The following is a 16,211-nucleotide window of genomic DNA, read 5'->3' as shown; positions in this document are numbered from 1 at the left end:
AACCTAATTTCTTCGTTATTCTCATTCTCTATGAAGCATAGCGTCTATTACGTGCTGAAAACTAATGGTGATTGCTTGTTTTCATGTTGGAATTACCGCTGCTAGGTTTTGTTGACATAGAGTTACGTGTAGTTTTCAGTTTAAAAATTGATTATTAGGCGTTTTTTCGGGAGGAAGCCTTGTAAAATTCTAATAGGACGCTTACTTGATTTGGGACTATTGTTAAACATCAATTGAATTGTGAATGGTGTTGATAGTTTACGCTAGTTCTGTCGGCCTTGCTTGAGGCGCCTACATGAGCGCGAGTGACATCAGATTTTTTAAATAGATTTACTAAAAGAATACTTTGTTTTTGGTGGATGTTACTACGTTAAACGTTCGTCTCGACTCGTTTACCTTTGAACACAACATTTGAATAACTTCAATGCTACATCAGACGATGATATTGAGCCAAAATCGTGATCGACTAGCTTAGAATGTAGATGACCTAATGCCTAGAATCTATATTGTATGTCCTAGCATTTTCAGATGTTATCGCTGATTACATGTTTATTTTAAAACAATTGAGTGTCAGTTGTTTTTATGTAGCTCACATTTGTATTTCCGAAATCTAGATTTGTCGTAAGACCTAACCTAGCAATGAAAACTTGTTTTGTTCTAAAATACTGTAATAGAACTTCAATGAAACATGATTAATTTAATGAATAAACATGATTAATCCTAATGCTCTCATAGTGATGACTAATAAATAACAATATTGAGACAATATTACTATAAATTATTTTGATTCAGTTACAAATTACAATAACATTATTCCATTCAATGTGTCACATATTTGCTATGAGGTAAACATAGCTTCGCAAATATTACTACAATACCTACTAAATAAATAAATACTAGAATATAATAAATAACTCAATTGTACACACTTAGTAAAAACTATTTCATTATTTTATTGCTCACATAGATGAAAAAAATATAAATATTCTGGTTTTTGCTAGTGACTTCATACACATAATTAGGTGATGCCCGATTTTCCCAATTCTTTGGGAATTTAGGAAAATCCTATCTTAGTGTTCTACTCAGTCCTCGAGCAACATACATGCCAAGCTTCCTAGGTACAGTAATCTTGGATGTACATTGTCTATCAGTCAATCATTCAGTAACAAAAGAGTTTTATATATAGATTTTATATTATACTAGCTACTTCCATACCATTTCACACATTGCTCGGCTCACATTGATCACATTGTGATGTTTTATAGCATATATCATCAATAAATGGGTTTATCCAACACAAAAATATTTATTTAAATTAATTTGGACCTTTTAATTAAGTAGTTATGTAGGTATAACTAGATCCAGAGCTGCAGTCTGCCTAGCGGGTTACCGGGGCTCTAGCTCGAAAAGCAGGAGTAGGAACAGGGTGGTTTTTAGTATATTTTTTTGATGCAATACAAATAAATCGGTAATTGACTTTGTCATAACATTGTAATTGTTTCCTCATTAAATAAAATGTATTATTTTAATAGGTAAATTGGTTACTATGGATTATTAAAGTTATTAATTAGTGGTCGGTAGAAATTAATTGGATATAACTAGGTAGGTATTGTTTAAATTACAATACAACTGATTAATATTTAGGTATATTATGTTGTCTGTTTGTTTGATAGTACATACATACATACATACCTATTTACATATTTTATTTTCAAGACTACCTCGTAGGTCGAGTGATCCAAAATGCGACTTCGTACTCGGGCAAAGTATTACTAAGCTTATTTCGGTTTTTAGAAAAATCTCAGTAGTAGCATGGAGTCTACTTAAAATTATATTTAAACAAACAAACTCTTCAGTATAGATTTCTTACTAATATCTTTTTATTTTGTTTCATTGTTTCGATTATGGTATTAAATTGCATAACTAGTTGAATACAAGAGTCACAGCTGCTTACAATAGAAATTCACACTAACTATAATAAACAAAGAAATTATCCAAAAACATAACATAACATTGACAACATATAACTAAATACAAAACTATAGTATATAATCTAAAAGTACATAACTACTCAAATCCAACGCAATTTTCAACTCTTAATTTACAGTAATAAGGTTGCATTTCGTATGCTCTATCTATCTTCCCCACATTGACATCTTTATCACCATAGCAATAAGGTTGTACTTCGCATAGCAAGTTAGATACCGTGGGCGCTAAGATTTTGTCATAGAGCTAATGGACATGCCGATAAAATGCTGCGCGTTCCGCATCCTTACATTAATGCAAATATGTATAGTGTAATCATTGTCTAATGTAATTAATATGTATGTATGTCTATGTATGTAATTCATTATGTACTACATAATATATTAGTAGTATTAGAATCTCGGTATAGAGTTCTTTGCATCCGGAGCTGAGGACTATCGAGCGGGTTTACCGGCTCCGGCTTGAAGGGTAGGAGTAGGAACGGGGTGGTTTTTAGTCAGTAAGAGTCTGATACTCCTTCTCGCCTCGCCTAAGGTGGGAGAAGTAATTGGATGATTTTCCTCCTTTAAAAAAAGGGTTCCTTGTATAAATATTTGAGGAATTTACTGCACGGTTGGTACGGTGGCTGGGCTATCGCCCAACGTGTAACGGGTTCGGTTTCCGACACGGAGTATAACTTTGTGTGATCTACAAATTATTGAAACAATGTTTTTGTTATTTTTTGTAAATAACTAGACTACAAAAGAGCACATTTACACGTCAAAATTATACATTTAGATTTCAGCCATGATCGTCCCACTGCAGGGCAAAGGCCTCCCTACCCTCCTTCCACTCCTCTCTACGTCATATAAAAAATGTAGATGAGGTGAGGTACGGCATTTCCTACTCTGAGCTATTCAAACTACTCTGTTGTTCCGGATCTGGCAGAAATAAGAATAACAAAACACCATAACTAATCCAAACAAGGAAGTCTATAAAAAAGTCGGCGTCTAAATAGCTGAGTACAGGAGTCGTCGGCTTTGTAAGGCTTCCAGCACGGCCGCCCTCGAGAATGGCCTGTGGAGTTAATTTTATAATAGTTTACATACCTACCTACCTACCTACACTGGTTGCGTAACGCCTTGACGCCACCTTACTGGTAAGGAAACCGGTGTTTATTGTGCTGCTAATATTATAAATGCGTAAGTTTGTATGTTTGTTACGCGTTTCGCGTCTAAACTGCTGAACGGATTGGGATGAAATTTGGAACAGAGGTTGATTATTGTCTGGAATATTAGGCTTTTATTCCTTACTTGATATAATTTTTGCTTTGTTGAAAACGAGACAATTTGGACAATGAAATACCTGTTTAGTCCCAAATTCCTAAGTACTATTTTAATTCATAACTGTTTTTTATTTTATTTTAGTTGCATTACAATTATTGACAATTTTCCAAAAAAAAATTCAGCAAGTTATCTCCTAGCAATTCGCAATGAATCTCTGACTTATAGCGATCAGCATCCTTCATCAGATCCCATTGAATCAAATAAAATGGCCACACGCCTAACCAAAAAAAAAAAAAACAAAAATTTTGCAAAAATATACTAATGTCCATGTCCACTTTGCGATTACATACATTCGCTGTAACCAAATTTATTGGAACGCTACCCACACACGAAACTGTTTATTTTTAATTATCTTCTATCCGCACAGATTTGTGTTTGCTGATAAAAATGCCACTGATAACAGTTCGTTGACTCGCTGATATTGTCATCTCAATGTTTGTAATGTTTTTACGCTCATTTGGACAAACTGGATCGCCAACAACCATTGGGGCAAACTCACTGTTGAAGTTAAAGGAATTTTAAATTCATCATTATTCTTATAAACTCAGGTTTTTTATAATCCTGAGCTGCGGACTGGGCTCCGGCTCGAAAAGCAGGATTAGCAACGGGGTGGTTTTTAGTCAGTAAGAGTCTGACACTCCCTCTCGCCTCGCCCAAGACGAGAGAAGACATAGGATGATTTTCCCCAGAAGTCACTGGATGATTTTCCTATCTCAAATAAAAGGAATTGGATGACTTTCCTGTCACAAAAAAAAAAGAAGTCATTGGATAACTTTCCTGTCTCAAAAAAAAAAAAGTTATTGGATGATTTTCCTGTCTCAAAAAAAGGGTTTATTATAATCCCCACGCTTGTCTGGTGATTTGGGGATTTCAAGAAGCAGCTATCTATACCCGCAGTGACTAGCTGCAAGTTTGGAAATTTTATTGCTGTTGAGTGACCAAAAAATCAAGATGGTGACTGATCATAATTTCCCAATCACCCGTTTTCAATTGACTCTGTTACTGGACGTGACTAATATAACTTTCCACCAATATTATAGCTTACGGGCGAAGTAGAGTCGCAACACAATTGTAGTAAAATAAATAGGGCGTCCAGAAATAACGCAGGAAGTCAGATTTCGACATGTACCTGCTGGGATCGTTTGGAGACGTCGAATCTACAGCTGGACCGTTTCACACGGATACTGTTGGGAAATATAGGGACTCATTAAGAGAAAGCTGTAACCTTTGATGTTAAAGATTATGCGGAAGGAGTATAAAGCTTTACATTAATATTTTTGTGCTATCGAGGGCGCCTTAGACGGATATATAGTGACCAGATTGGCGATATATTAAAGAAGGGCCAAATTAAAAGTACCTTTAACCGACGAGCATGCATGAAAAGACTGATGACTGTTGATGAAGCGAAAGAGGTGTGTAAGATTCGTAGCAATTGGCGTTCCATTGGCTCTACTGACTTCCAAGGGAGACAGGTGTGAGGTTATGTACGAATATAGCAAGAATATTGTAACTATGTAAAAAAATAAGATGCGTGGGGAGTCACCGGAGTTAATAAAAAGTCAAAGTCAAAAATATTTATTTCCAATAGTAAAGGCATTTTTGAACGTCAAAGTAAATATCAACAAGAAAGAAAAAAGCATTTATTCGACAGTGGACACGCAGACAAATACAAAGATTATGAAACGCAAATACTTTTATAATACAAAATAATAGAAATAAAAGAAAGAAACAGCGAAATATAACATAAGTAACAGTGAAAATACAATAAAATAAACACAAAAATTCAATATTTAACAAAAACAAGATACCTAATATCGAGTTGCTCAAAATAGTCATTGACATTTTTATTATCAAAACATTAAAAATGTCTGTCGATCGATACAAAAAGACATACCCGGCTGAATTGACAAAAACTTCTTTTTGAACTGATTCTATCGCAGTACGAGTTTAAATATAAACTGAAATTGCATTTATTTTTTACCTGACGTTAGTTATAATACAAACATCGATTACGACAGTTCCTGAATGAAGTCTAAAGTTATTTTATGCATGTTTGAGCACTGGAATGTGTAATTAAAGCACTAGAAAACGTGCGGATGACCATTTTGAAAGGAAAAATTGAGTTGTCTATCTGAAATACCTACAAAAATAATTAAAATGGCCGCAGTAACAAAAACTATTGCTCCAAAACAAATCAGAGTTTCCAAGTAACAATTTTTGTGGAATAAAAACAAGCTGAAATAATTGTCGTGTGCCAACAATTGGGTCAAGAATAAGCTGACGCCGTCACGTCAGCGTCACGCCGGATCGAACGGTGATGTCACGCTGAATTACAGGAACGGCCCGACTAATTAAACTTGTCTACTGCTTTGTAAACTAATTTACAGCAATGTGCCTTTTATAAGGGGTTCGTTATAGGGTGATATTGGTACTAGATTTAACTCTATCGTTATTATTCACTTCTGAACATCGGAAGAAGACGTGCTTAATCGTAGGCCGCATATTTTGACTGGTTATAACAACTTTTTTTTTGATGAGGTAATAACCAACCTTCTCCCGCCTTGGGCGAGGCGACAGGGAGTGTCAAACTCTTACTGACTAAAACCACCCCGTTCCTACTCCTGCTTTTCGAGCCGGAGCCCCGGTAAACTTGTTAGGTAGTCCGAAGCTCCGGATCATATAAACCGGCTTAGGGTCATTTTCACAGCTTCCAACCGACCTATTTGGAAGACATTGGGGGAGGCCTATGTTCAACACCGGGGCTCCGGTAACCCGCTAGGTAGTCCGCAGCTCAGTATTGACTATAAATACTAAATATTAATCCTTTTTTCAATTTGACTCTGTATTTCTTACACCACAGTCTTCTCAGACCTCGGAGAGGCTTTCGATACTAGTTTCTATGTAGTCGGTCGGTTTCTCGGTCTAGATATAAATCTAAGCTGAAGGTCGTGCTATCTCGTAGTATTACGTCTAGGACTAAGCTTAACCTTGCCTACTACTGTCTATTTATGTGTTGGTAAATATTTTGTCTGTAGATTTAAAAACTATTTGTATTTATAGGTATTGTGCTATGTTTGGCTAACTAGTTCGGTACTTGTGAAGTAAGTTAACTATGACTCATTTTATTTATCTTTGAGATCTCGTCGAATGAATGATTTTTTGGAAGTGGTACTCCATTTTTATTTGGCTTTAAAGCTTGATTTCAGCTTATAATATCTGTACCCTTAGTATGAATTTGCTTTATATTTGAATAAGTATTTTTTTGGATATGGTGCTTCATTTTTATTATCTGATTACAACTTATAATATCTCTGTACCCTTAGTATGAGTTAGCTTTACGTTTAAAGTAATCGAAACGAAAGCGCGATCGGCGCTATGATTGGGTGGTTTATCCGACCCGGCTAATCAGAGTGTCGTTTCGATTACTTTAAAATCTTCTACCTTTGTACCTGTACAAATGATTAAAAATCAGTGATGAAAACGTTATAAAACGAACATTCCGGCTTTGTAACATGAATAAAGACTAACATAATTGTTTAGATTAAATCTCTGGACGCCGCAGACACCATATGTCAGACACTGTAACAAGATTTTAACTATATTTAAACACCAGTTAATTATAATCAGAACTAAAGAATTTCTCTCATGAAAGAATGACTGCCTCGTTGGTCGAATGGTCGCAAGTGCGACTGCCGGACAAGGGGTTTCGGGTTCAAATTATTGCTGGGCTGTTTTCGATTATTCGATAAAAATCTCAGTAGTAGCACGGAGTCTGGAATTGTGCCCAGTATATGGCAATAGGCTCACCCCCTATTACATGGGACTTATAACACGAATGATGAAAATTGAGTGTACATTGTATTACGGTAATGTGCACCTCTGCTTACCGCTTCGGGGATAAAAAGGCGTTGACGTTGTGTGAGAATTTCTCTCAAGGAAGCGTATTTTTATTCCATATTCCTAATTTCCATTAACCTTAAAAAGAGTAGAAAAAGTAGCCAGTCACGTAAGTATGAGCTAATGATTTTTATCAAACGTTGGCCCCAACCTTTGGCAGGCGTCCAGCGATGGACTCATGGATATAGCGGCCTGGCTAGTTATGACTCAGGATTTGCACACCCATTTGTATATTTTCTATACCATGAGATATGACTATGGGAAAATTGGATCTGTTTATTATGTACTAGCAAACTCTGCGAACTCCGTTTCGCTTTCAATGATGTTCCTGTTTTCCTGATTTTCTCTTGCTGAATTTTCTTTGCTATAAACCTCACGGAGACCTTCCCAACGAAAGACCAAACGCAAAACCATGGAAATCGGTTCGTGCGTTCTGGAGTTATAGCGTCAGGAAGGAAAACCTGACTTATTTTTATATAATAGACAAGCTGTTCCCGCGGTTTCATCTACTGTTCAGCTCTTATTGACCGTAGCGTGATGTTTTAGCCTTCCTCGATAAATATGCTATCGAACACAAGATTAATTATCCAATTTGGACCAGTAGTTCCGGAGGTTAGCTCATTCAAACAAACTCTTTAGGTTTTGAAATATGTATATACGGAGATATTTTCTTTAGTCAACAATTCTTTTTACCGCATACCGCATCAGCGGTATTGAAATGTGTACATTTTGCTCGTAATACAAATACAGTTTGGGAAACCCGACTAAATTCCAATTCTAATTATAATTGACATGTCGGAATTTTTTGGCTTATCCACGGTGTTTTCTTACGTTGTTTGCTCAGTAAACTGCAGTTCACTATTAAGATAATTGAAGATATCCATGAACGAGAATGAAAGGTTCAATGTTTTAACATTGTAATTATGTACTTACTATCTTTACACATCTTTTTTGAAGGTGGCAAATCATCCAATTGCTTCTCCAGCCTTAATAACTATAACAAAATATCTCAATGCTGTGTAGTAGGAAATAAAATAAACATAGATTTCTGAAACACTAATGAATTGACTGCAATGACTCTTTGTGTGATCCACAAATTGTTGTTTCGAATCTAGGTGTCATGTGTATGTGAACTTGTATGTTTGTAAACACACCCACGACACAGGAGAAAATCCTAGTGTGGGACAACTTTTAAAAAAGAAAGAAAAGCGATGGCACAGGCGATGGTGCAATTTTCAAATACCGCACTGCGACACCGTGTTTGGTAGAAACACCATAGTCTGGTCCAGATTTTGGCTCCCATTTTATCTACAAAAGAATTCCTAAACAACTACTCCAACGAATTATCTTCTAAACTCAATACAAAACAGCTGTTTGGAATCAAAACATAATTATTGTTGTTTTTATCTAAGTCCATTACTACTACCGATGACTCATTACCTACCAAGGTCATTTGAAACCTTATTCCAATGACGTTAAGAACTCTTTAATAAAACTAACTGTCTGTCAATCTACATTCAATTTTATTGTTTAAGGAATAAGGTTTAGAATTGTTTCTGTTCGGTTAATTTAAATGATGATAAGTTTCTTGCGACTAAATATGGACAAAAGTATCATTGAATTGTTGATTTATGAGTAGTATGGTGATGTGTAGCGGTAAATGGTCACTGGTCCTTCCTGTCTTCGATTTAAATGCGAGCTCTTGTCAGTATTTAGAATGAATACTAATGATTTTAGGTTTTTATTTCTTTAAAAAAACTGTTTCCTCTTGCCCTCACATCAACAGCCTATAAGTTGTCATTGTTGACCAAAGGCCTCTTCTCATATGGATAATGTTTGATTAATTAATCATCATTAATCGCCACGTTTGTTCTATGCGGGTTGGTGATTTCAAACGTAAAATCCCAGGTTTTCTCACGATGTTTTCCTTCACAGTTTGTCAGTGGTGTCTAAATAATCTTAGAAAGTACATAAAACTCGGAAAAGTCACATTGATACTTGCCGTTGGTAGGTTTCGAACCTGCATTGTCAGGCGATAGTGTCAATGGTGTAGGAATCTACACTTTGGAACGAGCAAATAGAGCAACTAGAGGACTGACCGACAGACACTTTTTATTTTGCTTAACGTCCAAAAGTGCCTGTTAATAATGGGCTAAGATTTTGACATTGACTTTTTATCATTCTCACGAATTAAGAGTCTCACGCGTGTCTCAAAATCATTTTCTAATGACTCATTTGCCATGACAGCTCATGATGATGACGATGATGGTGTGTAATTATAGCCAAACGTAACGGTACCATGACATCAATGGTGTTTGTGGTAAGCCATGGCCAGATAATGATGACGAATTTTTAGGTATGGTGACTGCCTAGACACCCCATACTATTTTATAAATATTCTCTAGTTATCCATAATTTACACTTTGTTTGTTTGGATGTTTGTCTGTCAATCACGCTGAAACTACTGATTTTGATGAAATTTGGTATACAGACAGGGTATGAGCTGACTTGGATGATGGGATAGTTTTTATCTCACGGGAACGTAGGCGAAGCAGCTGATAGAAGCTATTTAGTAATAAGTACAGACACTCTTTAGCGGAATGTCCGTCCGTTTCGTAATAGTTTATGTGTGAGTAAAAAGTAGTGCGATATCCATGGGGGTTTTACAGCAAATTCGCCATTGATTCACCGTAGGCATGAGTCATAGTACTAGGAAATCAATGGCTGCTGATACTAAGCATTGCTTCCTCTGCCTCTATATTTATATTTAATGGTAGTGACTAATAAAAGCTGGCGCTGAAATTGAAATTATCAATGATGTCGGGGAAGTATGGCTGCAGTAGTTATTTTTATTCATATTTTGTTTTAGTTTTATAGTGTTATGTTATGTTTTTTTTAACTCCAGATTAGTGATCGAAATTGCAACTTGTATTTACTGTTGTTTTGGATATCCGAATTCTAATTCGGCAGCTTTGTATGTAAGAATACCAAAGACATTATTACTCAAAGAAATGTGCCCTCCAATCTTCTCTGTTTTATCGATACATAGAAAGAAACATTTATTATATTAAGTTAGTTTTTGACTCATTCAAAATTGCACAAGAAGGTGCAACCATCCGACCGATCTCAAAATAACATGATGAGGTTTATGTGCATGTTATGATGATGATGATGGAAAATTCAGAATGGAAAATCCCCCTAATTAATTCTTATAATAAGGTTTTCCAATAATCTACAAAATTAGGGACTCTGGCGCGGTTTCACCCGGTTCCTACTGATCGTAGCGTGATGTTTTATAGCTTATCACCCTCCTCGATAAATGGACTATCGAACATAAAAAGCATTAGGTATTCAATTCCTGTAGTTCCGAAGATTACCAATTAATACAGAATTCAACCACTCGAAACCTTGCTCTAGTAGTTACTCATTACAAACACAAATTCCAATCATACACATTTGTATTTACATAAGATGATATAACATCGTATAGCATCCTTGAGTATTGAACTTCATTTTATCGCGCTCGATATAGCGCCTACATGACAAACATACAATTGATTGTGTGTCTGTGTGTGTGTGTGTGTGCATCGAGGGTGTCTTATCATGACCTGACCTTACACTACATTATCATCGACAAATAAATGTTGCTGTGTATACAAATGAGCACTGTTCTTGTCTAAATGAGACCTAAAACTGTTTGGAAATGTGACGACATTGGGGTTTTTTTATGAGCATTGGCTATTGCTATATGCTACAGCAAGGCTTCCAAAATAACTGGGGCTCCAGCTCGAAGCAGAGGTAGGAATGAACTGGTTTTTAGACAGTATGAGTCTGACACTCTCTCTCGGCTTACCCAAGGCAGGAGAAGCCTTGGTTTCCGGCTTTTTTTGGTTCCATTGCTTACTACTGTGCAAAGGAGTTTTGTTCTCAAATCCAACTTACAACGTACGTTTAACAAAGCTATGCCAGACTAACAAGGGATAATTGTTGCTCAATTACCTGTACCTACAAAACCTGTACCTGTACCAAAAAAAAAAAGAAAAAAAACCTCCAAATCTCCTAATCCTCCAAAAATCCTCAAATTCGTAACGCCCAAAGTGTTTCATGTTTCATGGACACGACGATTGCTTACCATCTGCTGATCCGTCAGCTCATTTACCGGCTTTTCCCATAAAAAAGTACTACATAGTATTTATATCTTGGGAACAGCTGGACAGTCATGATCTTTAATTTTATTGCCAAAAATACCGATCCTATTAAAACATTGAAAAAACATATGAACAGTAAGAAGTTCCCATCTATTTTGGTAATGCCCTACTTCGGAACAGTTTTAAAATTACTCATAAATAAATAATGCTTATTTTGAAAACAGTCCGTGTTTCCACGTAAACGGCTATGTTTTTTCCTCATCTGTCGTATTTTAGCTAAATGTTTATTGAATGACATTGACCTAAAACCCTGGCCTCTTTCAGCACCTACCTAACGGGATAATGACTGGACATCCTTGCCATTTTACTAGAATTAATTTGTTTTATGGAACAAGCAGACGTATCACCTGATAGTAAGCAATCGCCGCTGCCCATGGACACTTGAAACACAAGAAGTGTTAAAAGTGCGTTGCCGGCCTTTTGGGGGTTATGCATTTAAGGAATCCGGGATTAGGAAGATTGGGAAGGGGGGACTCATACAACGAAACACAACGCAAGCGTTGTTTCACGTCGGTTTTCTGTGAGGCCGTGGTATCACTCCATTCGAGCCGGCCCATTCGTGCCGAAGCATGGCTCTCCCACACTTAAAATTTATTTATTTATTATAATAGTTTATTATGGAATTTTCCATTGTGGTTTCTTAGCATGGTGATCAATCAAATCTTCTTCGTGTGAGAAGAGACCTTTGGTCAGCAGTGGCCACTTATAGGCTGTTGATGTAATGTGATGTGATGTGTATTTGTGGTTTAGTAGCAGTTGGCATTCTGCTGATGATGTGTCATTAGATACTCGTGGCGGCGTGGGTGGTGGCGATAAGGTGCAGGAGATGCAATCATGCTTATTTACAGTGTTTATAATGGCTGGTCTAGCCTTCTCCCCACTGGTACTGGTATTGATGTACTAATAAGAATGTCTAATAGGAATCAATCAATAGAGTATATGTATATATTTGACAGGATTTCAATTGCTAAAGGGTTTTATAAAACATCACAATACTGTGGGCTTAGTACGAGTCTGTTTAACGTTTAAGCAGATCGAAACGTACTTGGCAGAGAAACAAACTGGTATTAGAAACTCTGAGCTGTTCGATACTCTCAAAAGTTAAGTGTCGACATTCTCTGGGTTAATATCAACTGAAGAACGAATGTCACTCGATAAAATTACTATATTTCCATCTTCTCACTCGAAAATCAAGTGTGAATGAGGAAGCCCCATCTTTGGTAATACACAACATGCCGTCCAGAGCCTTTAGACAAACATATAGCCGTAAGCAATACCTAAATATTCTTGACAGACTCTCCTAAAAGCAGGTGATCTACAATATTATTGTACAAACAGTCCTACACCAGTATCGGAGCAGGTTTCCTCGAAGCGAACATGACACACGGCCGCGTCACGGCCATTCATAACTCCGTTACGTCAGCTGTGAATACATCATAGTTATTTAGTATTTTATTTACCTTAAACAAGAACGTTGTGATGTTTGTTCATGTTGTTAGTGTGTAATTTGTTTCTTTTTGAGGTGATTTTGAGCTTATTTTGAGGTTTTCATACGAGTCTGTAATAGTTAGGTAAGTCTTTTTAGAGGGGGTAAATCATCCAATGTCTTCTCTTGTCTTGGGCCAAGCAAGAGGGAGTGTCGGACTCTTATTGACTGAAAACAACCCCGTTTCTTCTCCTGTTTTTGGAGCTGGAGCTACGGTAAACCTGCTAGGTAGTCCGTAGCTTCCAATAGGCATCAACCCTACTGTACACCATCTGTGGTGGTCTGATGGCTCTTTGAGTCGCATGGATTAATTTTAAGGTAGAAATTAGGTTATGTCCATTTCTGAAGTGCAAAAATGACATAATTGTGGAGTTTCATAAGTTCTATTTTTGTGGAATACACAAATAAACAGTGACTGAAAATAAATGTGGTAGTTTCTACTTCTTATTATTTTTATGATTCTTCCAAGTAGATTTGAAAGTCATTAGTGAAGGCCGGAGGCCCTATGTTTGGCAGGGCACGTCTTGCGGCTGGTATTAGGGTGCTTTTCTACCGGAGATGTGCTATGCTACGTTGCTGCGTTTAGCTTACACCAATCATATTCATTGGTACACATAGCTTAGCACTGGTGCAAACGGACTCAACTAAGCTATGTTTTTTTCTATGGAAAGATGCGTGCGTGATGATGCGATAGTACTTGATATAGATGGCTTCCCTACTATCGATACATCGCATACTCGAGCTGCACATCTTCGCAGCATAGCTACATAGCACATCTCTGGTAGGAAGACACCTTTGTGATGGCTGCTGTCTTATTCACATTATTTTTCTTGTTCTTGTTTTTATTGTTCTTGTTTTTAAACAAGACTGGTGTACAAATATTGGGTAGTACGAAAATCTCCTTATAAGTCGATGTAGCGAATAAAAATGGCGTTCACAACGATGTCGTAACGGCGCTGGCGCAACCGATGTCAATGTCGCGCACGGTCGGTAAATGGCGAGACTTTGTATCGTTTAGAATGCCTTAGGGCTTGACAAATCATTCTGGGACTAGACCGTATTGTTACGCCTTTTATCCCCGAAGGGGTAGGCAGAGATGCATATCCTGGGACCAGACCCTAAATATAATTACAAATATATCAATATTGTACAACTGAAGAGTTTGTTTGAACGCGCTAGTCTCCAAAACTACTGGTTCGAATTTAATAATTATTTCTGTGTTGGATAGTTCATTTATCGAAAAAGCTGTAGCTTATAGCAATAAGTAGGAGTTGAGTACAAAGAAGAAGTTCAGTAAAGTGTTCTGTTTTTTTAAAGGACTAAAACTTAGGTTCCTACATCATATTTAGCATAGGAAAACCATCTGTAAATTAATTCTCAAAAGCTCTATAATCCTGTGCACGTATGACCAAACGGTGCGTTGTAAATATAACAATTGACAGCGTGATTACATCGGCCCGTAATGAGATAACCGCGGGGTAATTGACCGTGAAAACATAAGTACTGGACATAATTACATTATGTACGAGTATGTTATGTATGCACGTCAACCTATACCAATCTCTGTTTGTGGATTTTCGACTTTATATCAAAACGTTAAAGTTGATAATGTAATAAAAAATGTTGATGGGAATGGGTAGGTTGACTTGCTGGTTAATACTTTTATGGGTATACCAAATGTTTTGTTTAAAGCTATAACATGGATGGTTGGGTTAAAGAAATATTTGTTTGTTTTCTTTAGTTCAAAAATACATGAACAGAAATACCACATCTAGTTTATAACGAAACAAAAAGTCCTATTCTGATATTCATTCGCTACTCTTGTTTGAACTAAAACTACATACAAGCTACTATTTGGTCAATCCAGAGCTGTGAACAACCTGATTACTGGGGTTCTGGCTCAAAGCAGGAGTAGGAACGTAGTAGTTCTTAGTCAGTAAGAGTCTGACTTTCTCGCCTCACACATTGGATGATTTTCCCATCTCAAAAGAAAGCCTAACATTTAAATGGAAAGATGAAAAGGAAAGATATCTAGAACTTTACCTTCGCATTTGTTCTAGAATTAAAGACTTAGGTTGTGTGTAGTGTTTACGTAATATTTCTTTTTGAATCATCTGCTCTGGACTTGGGAATTTCCCTATATTTCTGAATGGATTGCATTGTGCCAACGTGACCGTAAACAGGCAAGAATATTATATGTACCTTATTATTTTCTTTTCCTATTCCATAGTAGTTAATCCAAAATATTTCACGGAATCTTTAAGACATACAAAACAGTTTTATGTTATTCTAGATCTACATCGCTTATTAACTAATATAATTATATTTGGTATTGGTATTTTATGTTATTATTAAATAAAGATGATTCCGAATCATTAGCGTAATGTTTTAAAACTTGTAACCTATTATTTATAGCTTCACTATAACCTAGCTAGGCCCAAAAACCTCCAAAAAGATCTGACCTACATTTTTCCTTCGCAAGAGGCGATTACACCGAAGGCGCTTAAACCCACGACTTGAGAACAACTTTCTCCGTGATTGCACGGGCCCTGCGACCTTTTGGCGTAGGCAGGCCGCCTACTGGCCGGATGTCTGACCCATTAGCTGCCTACTAGGAATCTCGCTAGTCTATCGGTGCCTTACAAGGCCTGAGGAATTTGCATTTTATTGCCCGGTTGTTAAATGTCCTATGGTGAAGATGAGGTCGCCATATTTTCTATTCTTACGGTCTTTATTGATGTATTGTCGATATTTGGTTCGCCAAATTTTGCCTTATGACTTCTAATGTGCTAGATTAATTGTAGCTTTTGATACTTCTCTGCCTCTAACATTACATGCAAGAACCGATAATATCAAAGTCAAATCATTTATTCCAATTAAACCATAAATAGGTACTTTTGAAATGTCAACATATAAAGAAATAAATAATAGTCTGTCCGTCAGTGAAGCTAGGAGCTCGTTACAAAGTGTAGCTTCGAATGGAGAAGAACGAGTAAGAAACTCCATTCGTTACTCTTTTAAAAATTAATTTATCGTAGTTTTAACTCATGAGATCACCTATAAAATATTTCTTTTTTGGCAACTACTCTAATAAGCTATTGTATCTTGTAACAAACTCCATAAAATTCCTTAACAATTAAAATTTATAGCACCTAATCTATCCTGCTGAAATCTGGAGCAGTGACCCACCGCGCGACTAGCGCCACGCTTGTCTGCGGCTATTTCGAGAAGCATTGCCTCATGAGATATTAGTGCTCTTGGAAGTGGGTTAGTGTGCCGTTTATGAGGTTGATAAACCCACAGTCCTGA

The 16,211-nt window shown here is 36.6% G+C and overlaps 1 protein-coding gene across 1 annotated transcript in view; it reads left to right on the top strand.

Annotated features, from left to right (window-relative positions):
• Positions 1-16,211, top strand: part of LOC118280010 (talin-1) — a 132,644-nt gene that overhangs the window by 625 nt on the left and 115,808 nt on the right. The gene's annotated exons all lie outside the window — the stretch shown is intronic.

Source organism: Spodoptera frugiperda, chromosome 22 (genome assembly GCF_023101765.2).
Source record: "Spodoptera frugiperda isolate SF20-4 chromosome 22, AGI-APGP_CSIRO_Sfru_2.0, whole genome shotgun sequence".
NCBI classification, from domain to species: domain Eukaryota; kingdom Metazoa; phylum Arthropoda; class Insecta; order Lepidoptera; family Noctuidae; genus Spodoptera; species Spodoptera frugiperda.
This window is presented reverse-complemented; position numbering and strand designations above follow the sequence as displayed.